Here is a 9829-nt window from a genome sequence, read left to right on the forward strand (position 1 = left end):
AGCTAAAAAAACAAATTTAGCACAGCATGAGTAGTCATAACACACAGTGAACAAATCAGAAATCAGCACACATAGACATATAGCACTAACCCATTTCTAAGGAAAATAAAACTCTAGCAACGTCTGCAGCAACAGTGTAGTCCAGAGGTGCACAACACAATAGGAAATATACACCAGTGTATGCTAGCAGGTCCACATCAGAACTTCTATCACAAGTGTCCTTGAGATTGATATGTTCAGCAAACAAAGTAAGGTTCATTCATAATACATGCTGTCTAAGGAAAATAACACTTATGTCACACTGTCTTGTGCTCTCGGAAGACTATGGGGAGAGGAGACACCCAGTGGGACGTTTGACTGGGAGCAGTAATGAGCAGGAACAAGACAAACAGAAGACCAAAACAGCATCTCATATTAAAAAAATGGTGTTTCTGCAAAATGTGGCACAACTAAACTACATCAGACAAGACACTTTCAAACACCTAATAAAAATAGTTTCAAGTGCAACATTAGTAATTGATCGGTTATCACTATATTCATTATAAAAGTCATTAGTATTCAAAAATAATTTGTCAATCAAATTTGCACATTTAGAAAAAGTTACTACACCAGAGATACACATTTTTAAAGTTTTAACTCAGAAAGCACAAGAAAAAGTAAAGCACCAATCAGACATCACTGTTTACAGTTGAACAGGACTTTGGTGCAAATTCAGGCTTACCACAGTGAATCAGGGGATGGATAAACCAAGCGGGGTGTACTGGTCAAAGTTTTAAACTTTTGACTTAGCCTTTTTTATGGTAGTCAGAATCCTCTAGCAGGGTACGTTTGTAGGCTGTATACAATGTTTCTCTTGACTCTGAATAGCTGCTGGATGTGTTACTGCTAACGGTATTGGTTTTAGCAGGAAATCCCCATGTAGGAATGTTCAACTTTAGTGTCTACAGAAGTTCTCTTATCAAGCGGACTCCTTTGGTGTTTTCACCCTATTATGATATGTACCTTTGGACTTAGTGCTTGACTTAGAGTTCGGTGGAGGTGGACGTGATGTCAAAACCATTTGTTTACTCGTCCGCTAGGGTATGGCATTATGATGGAAGAAAGTCTGTCATCAGTATGCCACTTCCACTTACTCCTCGACGGCAGTATACCCTAAACACGATGAAGGGAGCGGCAGAATGTCAATATTTCATCCACTGTATTTAAAGTATAATTTCTGTCAACTGAAACATGGCAGTTCACCATCCACACCTGTTTTGGAGGAAAAAGAGCATACATAGCCAAACCCTGCCCACACCAACAACAAAACGTACTTAATTACCATGTTCTGGTCACTCCAAGCCCTGGGACTCTATCTGACAGTGGTGGATCAACAACAACACAATACTTGACAAAATGGAAGGTAAGAACAACTTTAAAATATTTAAAATGCATTATGTTAAACTAAGTATATTGTTGTACCACCTCCTTTTAGCCCCTGCGTGGGTATAAAAGGACCATGCTCTCTTAGTTCAGTGTGCTACTTCAAACATTACCGAAGGGTGCTGTTTGAACTGTAGTACCACCTCATGAGGTTTAATAAACTTTGTCTTTTATTTCAGTTTCTGTGCCAACTTCTTTCTATATGGTCTGAGGACTTTGTGCAGAGAAGGCCGAACCCCTTGCACTAGTAGGCCTTGCTGAGGCTTACTTCGACACCACGGGGATAACCGCCTACAGCCAGGCGGAAGTCGGTGTTCCGCCCACCATATTAAGACACACGATTCCGCCACCATTTCCGGGGTGGTACCAACGACATCAAAAGCCTGGCGGAAACACTGCTCAGAAGTGAAAGGACTCACCATTGGAGACACCGGGAACAACCACGCCACCATGGAGCACAAGCTGCATACCTTCCCCATGATTTTCTACATGCTGCTCCACCATGAACATTCACCCCGGCGAAGACGACGACGGTGAGTACAGCAGCCGAGCACACAAGGGAGGGAGGGAGGAAAAAGAGACTGACACCCACACGCAACACACACACAACCCTCAACACCATACACACATTCAGATGCATTACCAAAACATTTGTACCCCATACAACGGATGAATAATGAATGCAAGGACAAAACGATTTTGAGAAAGTGAATGTAATGAGAGAAACACATCAAGATACATAAGTGAGGCAAGACAAGAGATATATACATATGTTTACAAAAAGGGACACAGCCCAGTCCACATGGCCACAGGCCAAAGTCCAAGGCCAAACATGGCACCTGCCTCAACACGGAGAGAACACTGCAGAGGCATCTGTTGGTAAATAGGCAGGCACCTCAGGAGGAGGGGGCCAGGGGGCACCTCACCCGGGAGATGGAAAAACACCACTGGTTCTGGAGGAGGAAACATGCCCTGTGCTTGGTACTGGGGAGTGCAAGGCCACAGTCTCTCAAGTGGGTGACTTGCCCACTTGCTCTGGAGGGGGCAACATGCCCTGTGCTTGGTCCTGAGGAGTGCAAGGCCACAGTCTCTCAAGTTGGTGACTTGCCCACTTGCTCAGGAGGGGGCAACATGCCCTGTACTTGGTCCTGGGGAGTGCAAGGCCACAGTCTCTCGAGTGGGCGACTTTCCCACTGGTTTTGGAGGGGGCATTGTGCCCTGTGCTCTTGATCCTGGCAAGTCTGGGTTAGGTGGGTGTCTTACCCACTGGTTCTGGAGGGGGCATTGTGCCCTGTGCTCTGGATCCTGGGGAGTCTGGGGTAGGTGGGTGCCTTACCCACTGGTTCTGGAGGGGACATCGTGCCCTGTGCTCTTGATCCTGGGGAGTGCAAGGTCACAGTCTCTCTGGTGGGTGTCATAGCCACTGGATTTTCAGGGGGCAGGCTGCACAGTAGCCCATGGAGGCCGGATTACATACCATCTGCCGGCGGTGACGGTTGCTCAGTGGTGGTGCAACCTCGGACGACTGCTCACTGGAGGTGGTGGTGCTGTAGGTGGGGGGGGGGCTCCTGCCCATCCCCTACAACATCGGATGGCTGCACAACCATGGTTGGTGGATGGGGCTCCATCACAGTTCCTGCCCCAGGTCCCTTGCTCTTCATGCCTGCTGATGCAGGCTCCTTTTCCTTCTTGGCAGCAGCTTGGGCAGGCTCCTTTCCCTTCTTGGCAGCAGCTTGGGCAGGCTCCTTTCCCTTCTTGGCAGCAGCTTGGGCAGGCTCCGTTCCCTTTTTGGCAGCAGCTTGGGCAGGCTCCTTTCCCTTCTTGGCAGCAACTTGGGCAGGCCCCTTCACCCTTAGGACATGTGCCCTGGATCCTTTTCCACCACGAGTGGGTGTGGTGACAACTGAGCCCGTGACCTGGGTGGCTGAGGTGCTTGGCTGGGTTCTTCCCACCCTGGCCAGATGTGCATGATGGGGGGGAGGGGTAGGGAAGAGGACAACTGTGGATAGGAACAGTTTTTTAGCGACACTGGGGCGGGAAGAGGGAGAAGGTTTGGGAGTGGAGGAAGAGGGAGTGGTTGTTGGAGGTGTCTGTCTGCTGATTTTGGGTGCAGGCGCATGGGCTGGATGCTGTTGTGAGGTGGATGGCTGTTGGGTGTCTGAGTGCTTGTGTTTGTGTACCTTAGAGGGGGTGGGCAGGCACAGTGGGAGAGGACACAGGGGATGTGTGCATGGCTGTTGTGGAGGTGTCTGGCAGTGAGGTGTGTGTTCTGCTTGGTGTGGTGGTGATGCTGGTAGTGGATGATGATGCAGGTGTGAGTGTAGACAGAACTGGGAGGGAGGTGGAGGAGGAGGGGGAGACAGTGGAAATAGTGGATGTTGATATGTCTGCATCTGGATGGTGTTTGTGTGAGTGTCTGTGGGATGAAGTGTGGTGCTTGTGTTTGCCTGTCCCACTCTTGTGTGTTGTCTTGTGTGCATGCTCATCTGACTGTGTGCTTGGGATGGGTTGTGGTTGAGGAGAATGGGACTGGGAAGTGGAAGTTGGGGGGAGGGTAGAAACAGGGACAATGGCTGCCATCAGAGAGGAAGCCAGAGCCTGGACTGATTTCTGTTGGGCCACCAATACAGTGTGAATGCCCTCCAGGAAGGCATTAGTCTGTTGCATTTGGGCTGCCAGCCCCTGGATTGCATTCTCAAAGGTTGCCTGCCCTACAGAGATGGATCTCAGGAGGTCAATAGCCTCCTCACTCAGGGCAGCAGTGCTCACTTGGGCAGGGCCTGAGGTGCCTGGGGCGATGGAGATACCCACCCTTCTGGGTGAGTGGGCACGGGCAACTCGATGAGCGGCTGTTGGGAGGGAGGTGCTGGTACGGGGGCGGCGGCTGTACCTGTAGCTGTCACAGAGGTGCCGCCACCACCACAGAGCTTCCATCGGAGCAGGTATCTGTGTCTGAACTGTCTCCTATAGTCTCAGCTGTGGTGCTCCCCTCTGTCCAACTGGTGCCCTCAGCGTCGGTGGACTCTGCCTCCTGGGTCCTGTGGGATGCAGCTCCCTCCGTCGCCAGTGCCTCTGCTCATCCGGCCGGATGATGCTAATGCACATAAGGACAGGATGACAAAACAATAAGGGGGGAGGAAGAGACAAAGGATACAGTTGGTCAATGGCTGCACCAACACCACCGTTGGCGTACACAGAACCCTCACACACAGGGAACAGGCCTATGCAATATGTCATAGCACTACCAGAGAAAAAGGTAGCATCCAAGGCATGGGGAGGGGCACACACCACCAAATGCAGCACACCTGGGACCCACGCAGCCCTGACCAGTAGTGGACGCTTACAAGCTAGGTAGCAGGATTATTCCCTCAGAACCCTAGCCACCAGGGGACCTACGCTGCAATGTCAGGCCTGGCCTAGGGGCACCCACTGACACACATCCCCCACCCGGATACCACCCTACCATGTGTAAGTTGTAAGGATGGGCACTGTACTCACCCCCTTGTGGCTTCTGTGATGCCCTCAAGCGCCCATCCAGCTCAGGATAGGCCACCGCCAGTATGCGGGCCATCAGGGGGTCAGGGTCCAATGGGCATCCCTTCCTCATTGGGAGGCCATCCCCAGATGGGCCTCTGCCGTCTTCCGTGCCCAGCATCTCAGGTCCTACCACAGTTTCCGACAATGGGTGCTCTGCCTGCCATAGACCCCCAGGGTCCGCACGTCCTTGGCGATGGCACGCCATATACCCTTCTTTTGATGGATGCCGACCTGCAGACGAAATACACACAGGAAAATAGTATTATTCAAACAGTCCTGCCTGTTACACTTATGGCCCACCATACCCCTTGTGGCTGCTGTGATGCCCTCAAGCGCCCATCCAGCTCAGGATAGGCCACCGCCAGTATGCGGGCCATCGGGGGGGGTCAGGGTCCAATGGGCACCCCTTCCTCACTGGGAGGCCATCCCCAGCTGGGCCTCTGCCGACTTCCGTGTCCAGCATCTCAGGTCCTGCCACAGTTTCTGACAATGGGTGCTCTGCCTGCCATAGACCCCCAGGGCCTGCACGTCCTTGGCGATGGCATGCCATATACCCTTCTTTTGATGGGTGCCGACCTGCAGACGAAATACACACAGGAAAATAGTATTACTCAAACAGTCCTGCCTGTTACACTTATGGCCCACCATACCCCTTCACATCACCATTTTCACACACATGGCCCAGCACACAACCAATACGTCGCCCAGAGGACATCCACCCTCCCCTCACCCCAGGCCTTCACACAACTCCATGCATTCATGCCATATGCATCGTGCCCACATTGTACTCACCTGTTGGTCTTGAGGCCCATACAGCAGTCCGTACTGGGGTAGGACCCCATCCACCAGTCTCTCCAACTCCTCCGAAGTCACACGCCATGGTAGCTTCCAGACATAGGTCACAGCAGCACATGCAGTGTACGTCCCCTCTTGTGAATGATCAGGTAGCAAGTGAGGAATATGATAGAAAATGGCGGTGACGTCCGTGGTGGTGCATTCCGTCACTGCCGGCGTGGATCCCCATTGGCCACTGTACCCCATTGGGCCCAAGGTTACCCAGTGAGGAGTTGCACGGCGGTTCACGACCTCCTCCCACAACGTCAGTGGAATTACCTCACTTCCACATGTCCCTCCCCACAGGACAGGCGAACGCCATTTCAGGAGGGGTGGGAGGCAGGCCTTGGATATTTGCTGTGTCTCTTTTGAAAATTGGACATACTATACAAATCACACTTACCCATTACAAGTTAACAGCATGCAAAGTTCTATTGTAGTCCCATTGTTCAGTTTGTGACTGGCTCCTCACTGTTTTGCCCCATAGATTGCTACCACTGCATATTAACAGGAGATGGAGACATACCCCAGTGTACAGACCCCTGGTGGACTTGGCAACAATGGAGGACAGGCACATCATCATCACCTATAGACTTGACAGGGCCAAAATCACAGAGCTGTGTGCCCAATTGGAACCTGACCTGATATCTGCTATCCGTCACCCCACTGAGATCCCCCCTCTTGTGCAAGTTCTATCAGTGCTCCATTTCCTGACAACTGGTTCTTTCCAAGTGACAGTGGGCTTGGCAGCAGGAATGTCACAGTCAATGTTCTCAATGGTGCTGACCAGAATGTTGTCTGCCCTGATTAAACACATGTGCAGCTACATTGTTTTCCCCCAGGTTGAAGATATGGTCACAGTGAAGGCTGAGTTCTATGCAATAGGACATATACCCAACATAATTGGGGCAATTGATGGAACACATAATGCATTTCCCCCCCCCCCCATCAAAATGAACAGGTGTTCAGAAATCGTAAGAGTTTTCACTCTATGAATGTACAGATGTGTGCTTGGCGGACAAGTACATCTCCCATGTCAATGCCAAGTATCCTGGGTCGGTGCATGATGCCTTTGTCCTGAGGAATAGCAGCATCCCAAATGTGATGGTCCAACTACAGAGGCACAGAGTGTGGCTACTAGGTGAGCCCTGGTCCCCACCCAGTATATGTTGGTGTATGGGTATGGAGGGAATATAGGATAGTGTGTGGCTAAATGTTGTCCCTCAATATTCCAGGTGACTCTGGTTACCCAAACCTCTCATGGCTACTGACCCCTGTGAGGAATGCCAGGACAAGGGCAGAAGAACATTATAATGAGGCACATGGGTGAACCAGAAGGATAATAGAAAGGACCTTCAGGTGCCTCCATCTAACAGATTAGATGGAGGCACCCTCCATCCCTGTGCTACTCACCCAAGAAGGTATGCCAGATAACTGTGGCATGCTGCATGTTGTACAACCTTGCCCTGAGACATCATGTGTCTTTTCTGCAGGAGGAGGAGGAGTCTGGAGATGCCCGTGAGCCAGCAGTGGACCCTGTGGACAGTGAGGATGAGGAGGCAGAGGATGAGGACCACAGAACATCAGTTATCAGACAGTACTTCCAATGACACACAGGTAAGACAGTGTTACTTCACATTTCAATTAAATATTTTGGCATTTCTGTGGCACTGGCATGCTGTTATTACCCACGTCCATGCTCACTTACTGTACTCTTTGGCAAATCATTTTACAGATGTTGGTGACCTCACATATGCTCCTGGTGTGATCACTGCAGCCAGCTACAGGTCATACACCTATGCTCATTTTCTGTACAGTTGAATTGCAATGTCTGTACCTGTTGAAATGAATACATACTTTAACAATTTTACATACTCAAAACATCTTTTTTTCTGAGGGTGTTTATTGAAGTGCTAAAATATGGAAGGGCACATGCAATGGGATGGGGTGATGATGGAGGAAAGTCCAGGGTGTAGTTCCAGTCTATTTGTAGCACAGGTGCATTGTCCAAGGGGACATAGGAAGGGGAGCAATGGCAGTTTAAGGTGGACTGGGTGACAGAGTGGACACAAGGGGGAATCATTTCCTGGGGGGGGTTCTTGGCAAGTGTCTCTGGCTTCTATCTGTATCGCAGGGAACGTTTGCAGGGTGGTTCACCTTCTGCAGGGGGGGGGGAGCTGGATGGCCTGTTGGTCCTGTGGTGGGGTCTCCTGGCCACTAGTGGCAGCTGAGGTGGCAGGCTGTTCAGATATCTGGCTAGTGGCAGGGGCCCGCTGGTGTGAAACTGTCTCCATCATAATGTTGGCCATGTCTGCCAGCACCCCTGCAATGAAGATCAGGGTGTTGTTAATGGTCTGCAAGTCCTCCCTGATCCTCTGGTACTGTCCCTCCTGCAGCTACCTGTTCTACTGCACATCGTCCAGGACCTGGCACATCATGTCCTGGGAATGTTGATATGCCCCCAGAATCTCTGCAAGTGCCTCCTGGAGAGTTGGTTCCCTGAGCCTGCCCTCCCCCTGGCACACAGCAGTCCTCCCAGTTTCCCTGTTGGCCTGTGCCTCTGTCCCCTGAACCGTGTGCCCAATGCCAGTGACCCCAGGTCCCTGATTGTCTTGGGTATGAGGTGGCCTGGGGTCCATGTACGGGTGGACACACTGCTGATTGACGTGTCCTGGGGACAGAGGTGTGAGAACTCTGGGTGGGTGCTGTGGTGGTGTTTCCTGATGGTGGAGCCTGAAGGCTCTGTGGTGGTGTGTGACTGGGCCTGGGTAACCGGCTGTCCAGAGGTTCAGGATGGGCCAGGTTGGTCATCCAGATTCAGAAGAACAGAGTTGCTGTCATCACTGTGGGCCTCTTCTGTTGGGGGACTGGATATTGCTGGCACCTCCTCCTCGCTGACATTGGCTGGGGTACCTGTGGGGATGTAAATGCTTTGTTATTGTTTCTATGTCTGACATATTGTGTATCGGTGGCTTGCCCTCTTTGGTTGTATTTGCCCTGCCAGCTGTCACTTGTGTAAGTTGGTATATGGTGGGATAGCTGATTCTCTCTAGTGTGCATGCTTTACTGATAGATGTCCACGCATTGGTATGGCATGCAGGGCTTGGCATTGGGATAAGTGAGATGTGGTGGTGGGGTGTGTGGGAAGTGGTGGAGTGATGGGAGTGAGTGTGAGGGTGAGGGTATGTTATGGCATGCAGGTAGGGGGGTAGTAGTAGTAGAGAGTTGACTTACCAGAGTCCAGTCCTCATCCTACTCCGGCCAGGCCCTCAGGATGCATGATTGCCAAGACTTACTCCTCCCATGTTATTAGTTGTGGGGGAGGAGGTGGAGGTCCACCGCCAGTCCTCTGTACAGCGAGCTGGTGTCTTGCTGCAATGGAACGTACCTTTCCCCGTAGGTCGTTCCACCACTTCCTGATGTCATCCTTAGTTCTTGGGCACTGTCCCACAGCATTGACCCTGTCCACGATTCTCCGCCATAGCTCCATCTTCCTAGCAATCAATATCTGCTGCACCTGTGCGCCAAATAGTTGTGGCTCTACCCTGATGATTTCCTCCACCATGACCCTTAGCTCCTCCTCTGTGAATCGGGGGTGTCTCAGTGGTGCCATGGGTGTTGTGTGTGGTGTGTAGGGTGATGTGTTGGGGTGTGTGATGTGGGGTGCGTGAGTGGCATATGGGTGTAAGTAGTGTGTGGCTCTGGTTTTGTCTGTGATCTTGGTGTCTGTCTCATGCCAATGGTTTGTATTCGTAAAGGGTTTTGGGTAATGTGGGTGTGTGTTTTATAGTGGTATGGGTGTGGTGTGTGTATGGTTGTCAGGTGTGTGTTGTTTGAATTGTCCAATGTGGTGTTGTTTTGTATGTGTGTGTATTTTGGGTGCAACGGTATGTACCGCCAATGGTTTACCGCCATTGAATGTCTGCCATGGTGATTCGTGGATCATAATGTGGTGGGCGTTGTTCTGTTGGCGTAATGGTGTGGGTTTTGATACTGCCACTTTATTACTGACCTTTGGTGTAGCGGATTTGTGTCT

The sequence above is a fragment of the Pleurodeles waltl genome, chromosome 12 (assembly GCF_031143425.1).
Source record: "Pleurodeles waltl isolate 20211129_DDA chromosome 12, aPleWal1.hap1.20221129, whole genome shotgun sequence".
NCBI classification, from domain to species: Eukaryota; Metazoa; Chordata; class Amphibia; order Caudata; family Salamandridae; genus Pleurodeles; species Pleurodeles waltl.